Source organism: Zalophus californianus, chromosome 3, assembly GCF_009762305.2.
Source record: "Zalophus californianus isolate mZalCal1 chromosome 3, mZalCal1.pri.v2, whole genome shotgun sequence".
Classification (NCBI taxonomy): domain Eukaryota; kingdom Metazoa; phylum Chordata; class Mammalia; order Carnivora; family Otariidae; genus Zalophus; species Zalophus californianus.
The window spans coordinates 118,500,474-118,515,824 of NC_045597.1; the positions used below are offsets into that span (position 1 = coordinate 118,500,474).

Consider the following 15,351-nt stretch of genomic DNA (forward strand, 5'->3'; position numbering starts at 1 on the left):
AAACCATCAGGCTGACTTAAGGAAAAGGGAATTTAATGGGATATCCAGTCGCTCTCAGAACTGGTGGGCGGGAACCACGAGAGTGCTAGAGGAGAAAAGTACTCAGGGAGGAAGCAAAGGGACTGTTTGATAGTGAGAACAGCCTGGTCAGGATGATCTAATGAATCATTCCTGTCATTTGTTCTTGCTGCTTACAAGATAGGCTAAGAGTTTGGAGTCCTTGGAGGGAGTGCACAATTGGCCCAAGATTGGGTTATGTGCCTACTCTTGGCTTCTGTAATTGAGGGTAGCATCTGGAATTCTCTGGGGATGGGTGAATGGGTAGTGACAAAGACAAATGTTCACTACACTTCACTCTTGGCTGTTCAATTTCCACACATACACTATTCCTTTTATACTTCAATTTCCAAATGTACTCATGCCTGACAATGCAGCTATCATTTACTACATCCAAGGCCAAGGCGTTCAGGCCATGTTCATTTTTCTAGTTTTACCACATTCTCATTGATGTTCTGCAAATTACCCTGAACAGTTTGTGTGTGTGTGTGTGTGTGTGTGTGTCTGTGTGTGTGTGTGTGTGTTTTAGAAGCATGAGTGGGGAAGGGCAGAAGGAAAGGGAGAGAGAGAATCTGAAGCAGGCTCCACGCCCAGCATGGAGCCTGACGTGGGCCTTGATCTCATGACCCTGAGATCATGACCCAAGCTGAAATCATGAGTCAGACACTCAGCCGACTGCACCACCCAGGCGCCCCCTGAACAGTCATTTTAATATTAACACAAACAGCAGGAAGAGATGGGAAATTTGTTTAAATACATGTTACGTATAACAGCAAGAAAATACAGGTGGGAGTTACTGTTTTATTTAAGAACCGGATCATGAGACTTTACTTCTGCATCTGTTCTTTTACTTTTGTTTTGGCTACTACCTTGACCAATTAGGTTTCTTCCCTAATACAGTGACCAAGTTTGTTTTAGACAGGACTAAGCTCTTGTTTCTTTCACCACCGAATATGGTAATACAAGAACACACCTCAGAGAATCTTCAGTTTTCCCTCTATACTCCTCCCTGTTCTTACATGTGACAGCAACTGTATTATATGGTTAAAACACCCCAACTAACATGGCAACCCTCTTTTTTGCCAGATTACCTAGTGGCATAAAGAATCCAAAATTACCATGTGGCAGTTTGAACTTCCAGTTATTTTCAACTGATTTCATTTGAACTCTTAAATACTAAAATCTTTAAAAACAGTAGCGTCTGGAGTCAGAGGAACAAAAAGCAAAAACTTTATGAGTGGGTAATTGGGTATAATAGTGAGAGGCTTCTTAGTTCTTGGAGCTTATACAGGAACAGGAGAAATAGCATTAGAAATCAGTTGTTGGATATAAATATATACTGCATTCGGAAAGACCCCAACTTTAAGTGCTGTCTGTCGGTTGGCTTCATAAGTCTTCCAAGAGCTTTATCTCACCTCTTCTGTGTAATTAGTTCCTTTGCCAGAGCAATGTCGTGTGGTAATCCATGATAATGTATAAATTATTTAGTAAATCCATAAATGGTGGTGCTGCCAGAAGTATCACAGATAAGTAAAAAGACCATAATGTCTGCCAGTGAGGACAAAACTAAAACATTGCTTCTTCTAATGGGATTAATTGGCTACCAGGTAGCTGGCTGACACTGCCCCCCACCCCCCGCTGCCAACATGATACCAGTAGAAGGGGTCTTGGCAAAGAGAAGTGTGGGAGGTAGGCAAGGTGAGGGAGGGGAGGGAGCAGTAGTCAGAAAAGCCTCTGGAAGTGTGGTTCTGTTTGTATACTCCATCCCTGCCATCCTGGCACTTTGTTTATACTCTCATTTAGCACCAGCTTGACAAGATACCAACATTTACAGAAGAGGTGGTCTTGTCTACCTAATTATCCAGAGACTTGTTCATGGTGAGGGCTTTGCTGTATTAACATAGCTCAGAAATATTCTCACATTCTGGATCCATTTTAAGAGATCCATCTATATACCCCTTTCAACCTTTCTTAAGTTGACACCAGTCATTTTCCAAGCCCCTGAGAATCCAGCCAAACCCCATGTTCATTTTCCATGAATATACATAATCTTATTGTATACCATATCTCTTCAGGTCAAGGAGACAAAATGAACTACTCAAAGCTCTGCTCCGTAGGAGGACTTCCCTTTCTTGCCCTTTGCTGCGACCCATGAACAGGGGGTTTAATGCTTCCCACCACCTCCTTTGTGACAGGTAGTAACACAACACACAGAACCACCTCTAAGTCAAGCTTGAATTTTTTTCCAACATCAGTTATCCATATGGAGCTCTCATGAGGCCATAGTTGTGAATTGAATGAAAGAGGCAGCATGGCAGGGGAGCGTACTGGGAATGTGATCACTACTCATGCCTTTAGGACTGGCTCAGGACACTTTTCCTGAATGATAGAACTCAAAAGGATGCACTTAGGTCAGTGCATTCTCAACTGAGGGCAATTTTGCTTCTCGGAGGTAAAATTTAGCAATTTAATATTTAACAAAGTTTAGAGACATTTTTGATTGTCACAATTGCAGGGTGCTACAGGCAACTAGTTGATAAGAAGCCAGGGATGCTGCTAAACATACAGAATGCTCAGGACAGCTCCCCACAAGAAAAAATAATTTGAGCCAATCAATAGTGCCAAGGTTGAGAATGTCTGATTTATATTTATGTCTAGATGAGTTGGATAACATCTTGTTCAGAATGGACCCAGGGTCAGGATTACTTGGAGTTCCGAGATGAGGTGTTCATTCTCCAAAAAGCAGGATAAAATGAGCTGTTCCTCAAGAGCAAAGAGTTATTAGCCTAAGAGGACTTGTCTCGGTGCCAGTACCCATTGGACCTCTGGCTGGCAAGGTCTGTCACAGACACTAGTCATTAACTGCAATGGCCTTGTCTATTACTAAAGTTTCCCACATAATACTACTTCCAGTCAAAGAATTCACTTAAAAAATCTACCCACAAAACATTTTCTTCGCATCTCTATATGCTGCCTGTTTTGTACTGACAGGAGAAAGGCTTCAATAAAGATTATATACAACAATGCTATTGTTGAATTGGAAGCTGAGACCACATTTGGCCATTTCAAGTTCTTTAAAGCACTGGGCACTGACAAAATGGGTGTTAAGGTGCTGGAGTGGTTGATAATCCACCAAGGGGAAATCAAGTTACTGCTACACAGTGAGTAGGGACAAAACCCCAGAGGCCCTGAGTTGCTTCCTTCTTAGACTCTCAAGTTAGAAGATCTCAACAGCCTTACATAGACAGGAGCTCAAATTCCTTAGGAATGAGGTTTTAGTTACCCCACTGGATAAAAAACCTACACCTGTTAAGAATTCTGGCTTAGGGGAGCCTGGGTGGCTCAGTTGGTTAAGCGGCTGCCTTTGGCTAGGGTCATGATCCCAGAGTCCTGGGATCGAATCCTGCATCGGGCTCCCTGCTCAGTGGAGAGCCTGCTTCTCCCTCTCTCTGCCTGCCTCTCTGCCTACTTGTGCTCTCTCTCCATCTCTCTGTCAAATAAATAAAATCTTAAAAAAAAAAAAAAGGAATTCTGGCTGAAAGTCAAGGGAACATGGAATAGATAATGGACAAAATTAATTCATAAATTCTAGGGTTTCATGACCAGTTTCAAAAACAAGAGCCATATAGCCTCTACCTATATTCCTTTCTATGGCATGTGTGTATTTTAACCAAATTTAGCTTTTTTCTGTTTCTTCCATTGTTGTAAGTAGGATTTTTGACATTGGCTAACTGCAATGTAGTGCATAGATTGCAGAATATTGTGAATGGTATTGCTATAGAACTGAGGAGGAAGGGACATTCCTGAGATCCTGGATATGGAACTTAATATAGTAACCTATGAGACTTGATTGCCTTCGTGTGAGGAAGGGTTCATTCTCAGTTGAATGAGAAATTGTTGTACTATGTTTAGGTGGGATAATTTTTTAAAGAAGTATAATCATGGGAAATTGTGGCTGTGTGTATATTGGACAGGCAAAGGAGTGGACACTAGTGGGTATTTTGTCATTTATTGACCGCTTAGCCCCACAACCCATTTTTATTTTGGGAGAATTCCTTGTTATGTGTTTGTGGGAGGCAAGGCTCCACATTACATTAGAGAAGGCTGAGATTAGATATTTTCTTTCTCTCAAACTGGTTAGTATGTAACCTTTGTGCCCACCACTTGTATGCTCCTGCCCAAGTTTTGAGTTGTGATGAATGACACAAAACAGAAAACTTAGAAATACAGTTGTGCCGTTCTGTGACAGTGACAATGGTTTCTAGCGGTGTTCAGCAGATTGGGCTAATAATAGAATTCTAACCAGGCTGTTTTGAAGCTTATCTTATTTTTTTTTAAAGATTTTTATTTATTTATTTATTTGAGAGAGAGAATGAGAGAGAGAGAGAGAGCATGAGAGGGGGTTGGGTCAGAGGGAGAAGCAGACTCCCTGCTGAGCAGGGAGCCCAATGTGGGACTCGATCCCGGGACTCCAGGATCATGACCTGAGCTGAAGGCAGTCGCTTAACCAACTGAGCCACCCAGGCGCCCTGAAGCTTATCTTAGCTATAATCTCTGCTACCAAGCTTTCCTTGGTTTCTGTCATTTTTTGATCCTGGTTTTTGGCCTTTCCCTCAGTTCTGTGAGCTACACCCTAACCTTACAATGAAATTACTTAATTCTTACCTAGCTAAAATTAGATTCTGATGCTTAAGATCAAGAACTAAAAATTCATCATATATCAACTTTTCACCACTACCTGTCCACAAAGCTGCTTTTAAAAACTTTGTACTACAGTGATTTCTGCCACCTGGATTCATTGCTTTTACTACTAATTTTAAAAACTAGCATATACTCTCCAGCCTTATTATTTTATAATGACTTATCTACCTAAAGAGTCTTTTAGACTCTTTTTAATGTACATAATACTTAGGCTGAAGCTTACACACAGCAGCTGCTCAGTAATTGTTTATGACATTTATTGAACATTTAATCTGCATAGAATTACAAAGTGGTGTAAGGAAAAATGAAAAATAATTTTCGAAGAATTGACCTCAGATCTTGTGTAATTTACATAAATAAACACTAAGAAAAACTACAAACACATGAGTGTTTCCTACACTGGTAAAAAAGAAAAACCTTTGTATATACTGAAATTTAAAAAAAAAATATAAGAAAGGCTAAAAGGAATGTATAAGTGTGATTTTTAAAATATATTCTTGGATCTTCTTTAGAGCTGACCATTTGCACTGCCATTGGATTTAGCAGATAAGTGGTATAATTAAAGGATATTCAGAATGTAATTTATTTAGATTTTCATAAATTAAAATATCAGAGCCAGCCTCCATAGTAAAGTAGTCTTAAATATTAAATAACTGGGATAAAGACCTAAGTTATACAAAACTCTAGGTCATTGCTCTGAGTAAAGAAGGTATCCAGCAATACAAGATGGTTTGTCAAACATCAGTGCTTAGGATAGTAATATTTTTTTTTACTTATAATCTGAAGAGGTTGTATACAACAAAATTTCCAAATTCACAATGATACTGAACTCTCCTACTGGAATTTGGAAGAAACTCTGTAAGAATAGCCCAGAAAGACATACAAATAGGCAGAACAATGACATATTTGGTAGTGGACATCTTGATAACATCTTGATAACAGGGAAAAGGGGCACCTGAGTGGTGCAGTCAGTTAAGTGCCCAACTCTTGGTTTCAGCTCAGGTCATGATCTCAGGGTTGGGAGATCAAGACCCGAGACTGGCTCTGCACTCAGTGTGGAGTCCACTTGAGATTCTCTCTCCCTCTCCCTCTGCCCCTCCCACTCATGTGTGCTCTTGCTCTCTATAAAATAAATAAATAAATCTTTAAAAAGAGAAATTATGGGGAAAAAAATCCAAATGTGTATGTAAGGGACCACCAGGAAAAATGTTACAAACAAATTGAAATACATACTTTGAATTAAACTTCTGGCCTCTACTACTCAAGAAAAAGTCAGAAATGTTTCAAACCTGTGCTGAAAAGATGAACCAAAATTGAGTGTAAGAAGTCCTCAGTTTGAAAAGTTTAAGCTTAAAAGTGTGTGTGTGGCCTGAGGGGGGCGGGGGTAGTCCCTAGCGGTTTATGAAGTCATAAAGGAATAGAATTTAAATGGACGTGTTCAAATTCCCAATATATAAAAATAATTAAGGATCTTAGAGCTCATGTGATAGTTTTAGAAGGAAAAAATTCCTCAGTGCATTGCAAACTTAGGATATAGAGTTTCTACCTATAGATAATGCGGGCTAAAAATCTAGGTAGCTTTGGGAAAGGTTAATAATACCATGAATAATGAGTGGTACAGTTTTCGAAGGTAAAATGCTTCAGAGATATAATTAATTTTCTGGGAAAAGTTCTGGAAAGTAACCAAGAGTTGTTTTGTGTTACCACTATGGAAGAGCACTGAACTGCATGGAAATTGCTGACATTTACCCTGGTAGCCTTTTCTTTCCAGCAAAACTTCATAATACTGTTGTCTTGACACCTCTTCCAGTATCATACTCCCTTGTCTCTCTGTCTCTCCTCAGCTATCAACATTGTTTTACACTTACTTACATGGATTTACTGCTGAGATGAGCCCATCTTGGACTCACTGAAATCATATTTTCCTTCTCTTTAGAGAAGACTGCAAGGCCAACCACTTAGTGGCTTTGCGTCAGCCCCAGAATGGACCTGGACAATCAGTTCAGTAGAATATGTCAGGGAAGATATGAATTCCTTTTTTTTTTTTTTTTAAGATTGTATTTATTTGTTTGAGAGAGAGAGAGCACGGGGAGGGGGAGGGAAAGAAGCAGACTCCCCGCTGAGCAGGAGCCTAATGCGGGGCTCCATCCCAGGACCCTGAGATCATGAACAGAGCTGAAGGCAGATGCTTAACCAACTGAGCCACCCAGGCGCCCTGAAGACATGAATTCCTAAGAGCAGTTCAAAATTAAAAACAAAATCCTGACTTCCCACTCCCCCACCTCCCAACTTTTGTAGGTGTTGGCTTCGCTGCTGAAAGTTTAGCCTTTTTTTTTTTGACTACCATTTTAAATTCTGTCAGCACAATATATGTATCAAAAAGGTAGGACTTTATATATCTGTATTTTAGCTAGATACTGAGAAAGTAATTACTACTTCTAGGCAAGTTATAATCATTTATAATTCTTAGTGCTGTACAAATCTGCCTAAGGTGAAAGTCAGTTTGCTGAATCCAAAAGTGTAATGAGAGTATAATTTTCCATTTTACATTAAATACAACCAGTGCTTACATTGTTAGATGTTACAAGTTCATATCGATATAAGATATAGAGTGCATGACATTTATTTTATATCAGTTTTTATATAAAATTGCACTTTCAGATTGAGCACATTTCCATTTATATTCAGGTTTGGAGAAACAATTAAAATGAGAATCATACTTTTAAGTGTCCTATAGGCATCCAATAAGAAAAATTTCATAAAGCTGATAGGATAGTTTTATTTTTTATTGTCTTTATTTTTTATTTTTATTTTTTAAAGATTTTATTTATTTGAGAGACAGAAAGCATGAGCATGGGGGAGGGGAGGTGCAGAGGAAGAGGGAGAAGCAAACTCCCTGCAAAGCGGGGAGCCCTGTGCAGGGCTCGATCCCAGGACCCTGAGATCAGGACCTGAGCCAAAGGCAAACGCTTAACCAACTGAGCCACCCAGGTGCCCCTTTTTAAATTGTTTTTAAAGACTTATTTATTTATTTTAGAGAGGTGGTGCAGTGCAAGTGGAGGGAGGGGGGCAGAGGGAGAGAATCTTCAACCAGACTCCCTGCTGATCTAGGAGCAGGAGGCAGGGCTCAATCTCAGGACCCGGGAGCTCGTGACCCATGAGATCACAACCTGAGCCAAAACGAAGAGTCAGATGCTTAACCGACTGAGCCACCCATGCGCCCCATGATAGAATGGTTTTAGATTGAAGGACCCACCAGAGTGAATCTCAGAAAACACTTCTTAAAAATCTTTCTTGATAAACAAATTTTTATACTTCACCTAATGGCAGGTAGAAGTCTACAGAGACAAAAAAAATCATGGACGTCTATTTTATAAATCAAAATCATTAATAGTTCCTATTTATTTCCTAATAAGAACTAAATTTTTACTTTGTAGAAGTGTCTCAGAAATAAAATTAGTGAAATTAGTTTTTCATAGAAAAAAATCCTAGATAAGAAATTTAAATAAATTTAGTAGTCTATTGCTACCCAAAACAGGCAGATACTCCTCCAACCCAACAATTAAAATCTTAAGCAATTGGAAATTTCTAAGTATTTAAAACATCTTAAGGATATAGGTAATACAAAGAATATGACCCCCCAGCATGGAATATGAATAGTGAAACCAAAGGACAAGTTTTTAAAGTAAAGCTCTTATTATAATGTGTTATGTTTATTAATATATTCCTACATTAAGGGATATTCTTCTGATCATATAAGAAGAATAAATATGTAGTAAATGCCTGATGTTGATACCATGAAGCTTGAGGGCTATAATAGGAGCTTTTACTATAAGACATAATCCTTCCTCGTTGACTATCTGAAGGCTTGGTAGGAACAATTCAATGAGTGACTAATGAAACCTTCAGTCTGGCAATATATTAAGAGATTTGATCTCCCAGTTTCACTTCTAGGGCTTTTCCCTAAATAAGTAATATAAAACACAGAAAAACCCTCTATACGCCAATGATATCCTTCACAGCAAACAAGTTGTAGGAAATAAGGGAAGTAAACTAAAAGATCAGTAACATATGGTACAGAAACACAGTGGAATATTGCACAGCATTAAAAAAAGATGGCTATCAAGAGGAGTAGCAGGAAATAGTCTTATAATCTTAAATTAAAAAGCAGGACATGGAAGTGTATAAGGCTGAGTTTGAACTATGTAAAATAACTGTACAGAAAGAAGATATGAAGGACATGCATTGAAATACTGTCAGGTTTTCTCTGAGCAGTTAAATTATAGGTAGTGTTCATTTTCTTTATGGATTTCTACATTGTGTAAAGTTTTAGTAAATGAGCATTATTTCATAATTAGAAAATATAAAACTTTTAAAAATAAAAATAGTATTTAGCTACATATAGTTTTTGTGAGGATTAAATTAGATACTAGATGTGAAATTCTCTAAGACATGTTAAGTATTGCCTTAGACATACAAATAAGAAAAGGGGTGGCTTCCCTGTCTAGCAATGAGGGTTCTTGTATTGTCAGGAAATAGTAACAAAAATTCTTGCATGCTGCATAGAATCAAATCCTGTCACTCTATTTATACACATTTTCAGGAATATTAATTGAAGAATTGTTTTAATAGAGAACAGCAGGAAACGACCTAAATGATCACAGCACAAGATTAAATATATTTTGTTTGTTTACACAATGGAATACTAGGCAGTCATTAAAAAGGATGAGATAGATATGTAGGCATTCAAAATGAAGATGTCTGTGATACAGCTTTAAGTGAAAGCTAAATTGCAAAATAGGATTAGTGTATAATCCTGGCTTTATCAAATACAAAATAAAAGAGGAAAACTACATTTAATAGGTCTGATGTAATAGTCTTAAGGGGGTAAACAGGTGACATAAAAATCAGAAAAACACTCTGGCTCAAGTGCCCAAATGTATTTAAGATTTTAACTTTAAAATCAGCTTAATCTAGATATCTTTACTTCTTAGTATTACAAGACACCACTAATTTATTTAAGATTAGAGTATCTGTCAAGACTTTTGGGTGTAGATTAAAGAAGTACACTTGGGCCACTACTTTATTATACAATAATATGGAATCTCTCAGAAACAAATGCTGAGATACAAAGGTCTTGGGATATTCTCCCTGATAAGAGTGTCTTTATTTGCTTGAGGCCTTGGGCCATGCTGTACCAGTTTGACAAGATAAATTCGTTCTAATGATGTGATCTATGGTGAATGCCTGTCTTTGTTTTGAGATGGGAGGGGCTGGAATCTGAGTAGCTGTCGTCAGTCACACAGGCTTTGCGCACGTACATGACTGAACCCTAACAAAAACCCTGCACACCAAGGCTCAAGTGAGTGTCCCTGGTTGGCAGTATTTCACCTGTGTTGTCAACATGTGTTGGGAGAATTAAGTGGGTTCCCATGCAACCCTGCTGGGAGGGGACACTTGAAAGCTTATGCTTGGTTTCTCCTGGCCTTTGCTTCATGTGCATTTCCCTTTCTTGATTTCAATCCGTATAATCCTGAGTATAATGGCCTTTGAGTTCCGTGAGTCCCAGCAAATCACCAAGCCTGAGGTTAGGTTTAGGAATCCTGAAAGTTTGTCAAAAGATAGAGTTACTCTTCTCTTCCCGGGACCTACATAAAGAGGAAGGAGGCTCCCTCAGACTTCGGTGCACCTCTAACCAAGTCCCAGGGAGTCCCAGGACAAAGACTGCCCATTAGAAGAGTCCTGCAGTGGGCTGGTTTCAGTACCCTGCCGTGTCATTAGCTGGAAGCATCCCAGGAAGAGTGTAGTCTCAGCAGGACCGCTGCTCTGGATCCCAAAGTTAACCGGTGAGAATCGGGTAACTACAACTCTTACCACAAGGTCTATCTTGAAGGAAGGTCTGAATGATACATGTCTAGAACTGTCACAGTACCAATATCTATAATTCTTAGATTAGGACCAGTGTAACTGCATGTTTGTGTCCTCCTTCCCACCCCCCCCCCCCCCCCAGATTCCTATGTTGGAGTCCTAACCCTCAGTGTGATGATATTAGGATGTAGGCTCTTTGGGAGGTAAGGTTTAGATGAGGTTCTGAGGATGGGGGCCCCCATGATGGGATACTAGTATGTCTTTTTTACAAGAAAGAAACCAGCGCTCGCTCCCCCAGCCCTGTGAGGATAGAATGAGAAAATGGCTGTCAGCAAACTAGGAAGAGGGCCCTCACTAGACACTGAATCTGCCAGCACCCTGATCTCAGATTTCCCAGGCTCCAGAACTGTGAGAAATTTTGTGCTTTTAAGCCACCCAGTCTATGGTGTCTTGTTATAGCAACCTGAACTAAGACAAAAATGATTCCTCATTCTCTTTGGGGAGTGGGGAGGGAATTTTCCTCAATTTCAGTCAGTTTCACTCAGTTTGAGAGCCATAAGCCAAGTCTGCTGGGAAGCTGAGTCATGAATGCCCCTGCTTGCTTCAACCCGCTCCCCAGCATGTGATGCAGATTTCTTTTTCTTCTCTCTCATGCTCCACGTGTCCTTTCACTCTGAAGCTCCATCCACCTCCTTCCTTTTCTTCTACTAGTGATATGGTAGTCCTGCAAGGATGGTGGCCCCACAGCAGCCTCTCCTTTTGGAAAGCAGCGCTTCTTAACCTTGGCTGTACACTGGAATCACCTAGGGACCTTCAGAAACGTCCAATGCTCAGATCATGCCCCGGGTCAAGGAAATCAGAATCCCTGGGGGTGGAATCGGACATAAAGATGTTTTAAGAATCTTTAGGTGAGGGGCGCCTGGGGGGCTCAGTCGTTAAGCATCTGCCTTTGGCTCAGGTCGTGATCCCAGAGTCCTGGGATCGAGCCCCGCATCGGGCTCCCTGCTCCGCGGGAAGCCTGCTTCTCCCTCTCCCACTCCCCCTGCTTGTGGTCCCTCTCTCCCTGTGTCTCTCTCTGTCAAATAAATAAAATCTTTAAAAAAAAAAAAAGAATCTTTAGGTGGTCCAATGGGCAGGTGAGTTTAGAAGAACTGCTGCAAAAACTCAGAGCCCAGGGGAAAGAAGCCAGCACAAGCTAAATTACTAAAACCACCCCAGTGGCAGTATTTTCTTTCCATTTTAAAGAAACATATAGCTGTTTTTCTTACTTGCTTTTTGAATTAGAATTAAAAGACATTAATTTTATTCAGAAAAGGCCACACATAAAAGTAAAGTTCAAACTGTCCCCCTGACTGTTTGCCATTTCAGAGTTTGCCATGCAAAATATTCCTAACTCCATTCTTGTTTTCTCACCACATTAAATTATTATGTTCTACTGTTTTGTACAAGTTCAGGGGGAAGTTATGTTTCAGTAATAATGAAAAATGGTTTTTTAATCCCTTTGAGACAGAGTTGATTTCTGTAATGCATTTGTGAAATTGGGAGCCACACTTAGGGTGGAAGAGCCGAGTTAAAGTAGTTTTCCAGCAACATTGGGCAGTTTTCAATGGGACTTGTTTGTTCAGTTGTATACAATCCAGCACAAAGTCACCGTTTTCAGAAAACATATTTGTTGCTTTTCATTTAGTAAACAGGTATTTATTGTGGGCCTACTATGTGGAGGGTACTGTGGTTGGGATCAGTGATATAAAGATGAATAAAAGAGGTTGGGGGTCTCAGTGTGGAAATAAGTAATGGAATATTCTTACAATGGATATGACTAACTTTCAAAGAGTAAGTTGGATATACACTTACATACCTTGAAAGTTATTCATGATAATGCTGTTAGGTGTTTGTAGTTTATTTATTTAAACATTTTGTTTAAAAATGTGTGTGTGTGTGTGTGTATAAGCATATTAAAATTTTAAAAGAATTCATACAAAACTGGTTAACAGTGAGTGGTTGAAGCAGGCAGAAGGAATTTTTCAGACTTTTATACAACTTTTTTTTAAAGAACAGTATGATTTTAAGTGACTATAAACATGGGGTTTTCTGGAGTTTTTGAAATTAAAAAGGTCTATAAAAGAAGGAAGAGGTCTATTTCTTCAGGGAATTGAGAAATAATTTCAAGATGTTTTTAAAAGGACTTTGCCAATAAATCAAGGCTGTTTTCCTGGCTTCCCTGAAATAAAAGAAGCTGAATGAATATAATTTAATAGCCCTTATCCTCTCCTGGTATCCTGCTATGTTTTGAAACAATGGCGCTGCCCTCTAAAGAAATTGTTATTTTCTTTACAATACAAACATATGAAGCAAATTTGTAGCAATCAAAGAACAAACATTTCTATCAGATCACTTGCTGCAAATTGAACTCAAAAACAGCAAACATCTCTTTAACAGACACTGTATCAGGACTCCAACATAGAAATAGAACCAGTGGGAGATACATATAGAGATACCTATATGTCTCATATATAAGCCTATTCCTTGCAATCTCTTTATATATATATATATACACACACATATATATATACATATATATGTATATATATATTATCATATGTGTGTGTATATGTACTTATGTTTATATATGTACATATATATGATGTGTGTGTGTGTGTGTGTGTGCACGCACGCATGCACCTGCGGGCATAGAAATTTATTGGAAGTAGTTTGTTTATGCCATTATGGATGCTGACTAGGCAAGTTCCAATCTTCAGAGCAGACTGGAAACTTGGGCAGGAGGTGACACTGCAGACCATAACAGAATTTCTTCTTCCTAAGAAAAGCCTCAGTCCAGCTCTTAAGGCCTTTCAACTGATTGGATTAGGTCCACCCAGATTATCAAGGATAATCTCCTCTACTTAAAGTCAACTGATTGTAGATGTTAATCATATCTACAAAATACCTTCACAGCAATACCTAGACTAGTGTTGGATTAAATGACTGGGTAATCTTGCCTAGGCAAATTGACACATTAAATTGACATCATGGTCCACCCTTTGTCAACTTGGCATTTGTACATACCTCCTTAAATGATACTTAATCTCCAAATAAAGACAGTAACTGGTCATACGACCCCTTAACATGATTGAACAATCCTGCATACAAGTTAAAATGCACTAACCCTTTCCCTAGATGAAGATGCAAAGTCTTTCAGTGAATGTGACTCTTCTCTTGATATTCTGTAACTTAAATATTACGATATAAAGTTAACAATTATTAACATGTATTATGTTAGATAATAAGGGAATAAGAGAGGGAATAAAACAATATTTATTGTTTCCTATATATATATCAGGATCACTCACTCCAGACAATGTGGAAGCAACCATCTTTTCCTGTTGATTCAGAAGCATGGGGAGCTAAAATGACTGGGTGGCAGTCTTAACTTGTAGTTCAACAAAATCATTGTTGGGTCTCCTGGCAGAAGCATTCCTACCATTGGGACTATGACCTTAAGATGAGCAGAACACGAAGTCACAGGAGCAGGAAGCAAACATTTTGCCAGTGGATTACCTGAGTAATAGTGAGTGGTGTACTCCCATTTCCACTCCTTGATTCCCGGACCCATGAAATTTGGATACGGGAGAAACAGCACCTTATCTTGGATGCCATTCAGAGCCTGTATATAGCCTCCTGGAGAATGTTTGCTCCTGTCCTGCATGGGATTAGCACCTAGATGACACTGTAACTGAATCTTCAAAAGTTCATTTCACCATTCTATCAAGCCAGCTCCTTCAGGATGCTGGTAAGACCAATAAATTCCATGAGTCTGGACACACTGCTACACTTTATTTGCTGTGAAGTGAGTATCTTGATTAGAAATAGTGCTGTATGGAATACTATGATGGTGGATAAGGCATTCTGATAGTTCATGGACAGTAGTTTTGGAAAATGATAGTATGCAGGTAAGGCAAATGTGTATCCAGAGTAAGTGTTCCAGTAAGAACAAAATGCTGCCTATTCAACGATAGAGCTTCAACTTGCCACCTGTTAACCGGCTAATCACCCTGGGGAATGGTGCCATATTAAAGACTTAGTGTTGGTTTCTCCTGCTGGCAGATTGGGTACTCAGCAGTGGCTGGAGCCAGGTCAGGTTTGTTGAGTGGGAATCCATGCTGCTGAATCTGTGCATAACCTCCATCTCTGCTAGAATGGCTACTTTATTCATAAACCCATTGGGCAAGGACAGTACTGGCTGGGGAAGGAGAATGACTGGTAGGCACAGAATGGGTCACCCTGTTCATTGGGTTATGAAAATTTTCTTCTGGACTCTTCCTGTGTGGATGAGCCAGGTCTTAATAACAAATCCACCTAACATCCCAATCTCCCTAAGCCTTTTAATTCCTTCCTCTACAGTATACCAAGGCAGTTCTGGTGTTTTAACTTTTTAGTGTAGCACACATTTTGGTCCATGTTTCAGTCAACCAAACAACCTGTCAGAGCCCTTTCTAACCTTTCAAGCTAAATCATTCTGTCCAGAATCCGTGCTTAAGAGGCCCATATCAATCAATTTGACATGATCTAATCTTCTATTCCTTCCACAATTTTCCCACACCCTAATATCCACTCCCCAGATTTCTGTTTTTATAAATTGGAAAATTCATGTATTTCTTTTCTTGTGTAGAGAAATTATTCTGTGTTACACTTAAATCTCACCCTGTAGGGCTTTTTGAGACTTGA

The 15,351-nt window shown here is 39.2% G+C and overlaps 1 protein-coding gene across 1 annotated transcript in view; it reads left to right on the forward strand.

Annotated features, from left to right (window-relative positions):
* ARL6IP6 (ADP ribosylation factor like GTPase 6 interacting protein 6) overlaps positions 1 to 13,981 on the forward strand; it is a 45,184-nt gene extending 31,203 nt beyond the window's left edge. The window contains exon 5 of the transcript XR_003518992.2: positions 13,967 to 13,981. The gene's annotated coding sequence lies outside the window, so the exon portion shown is untranslated. The remainder of the gene's footprint in view (positions 1 to 13,966) is intronic.
* Positions 13,982 to 15,351: the final 1,370 nt, after the last annotated feature.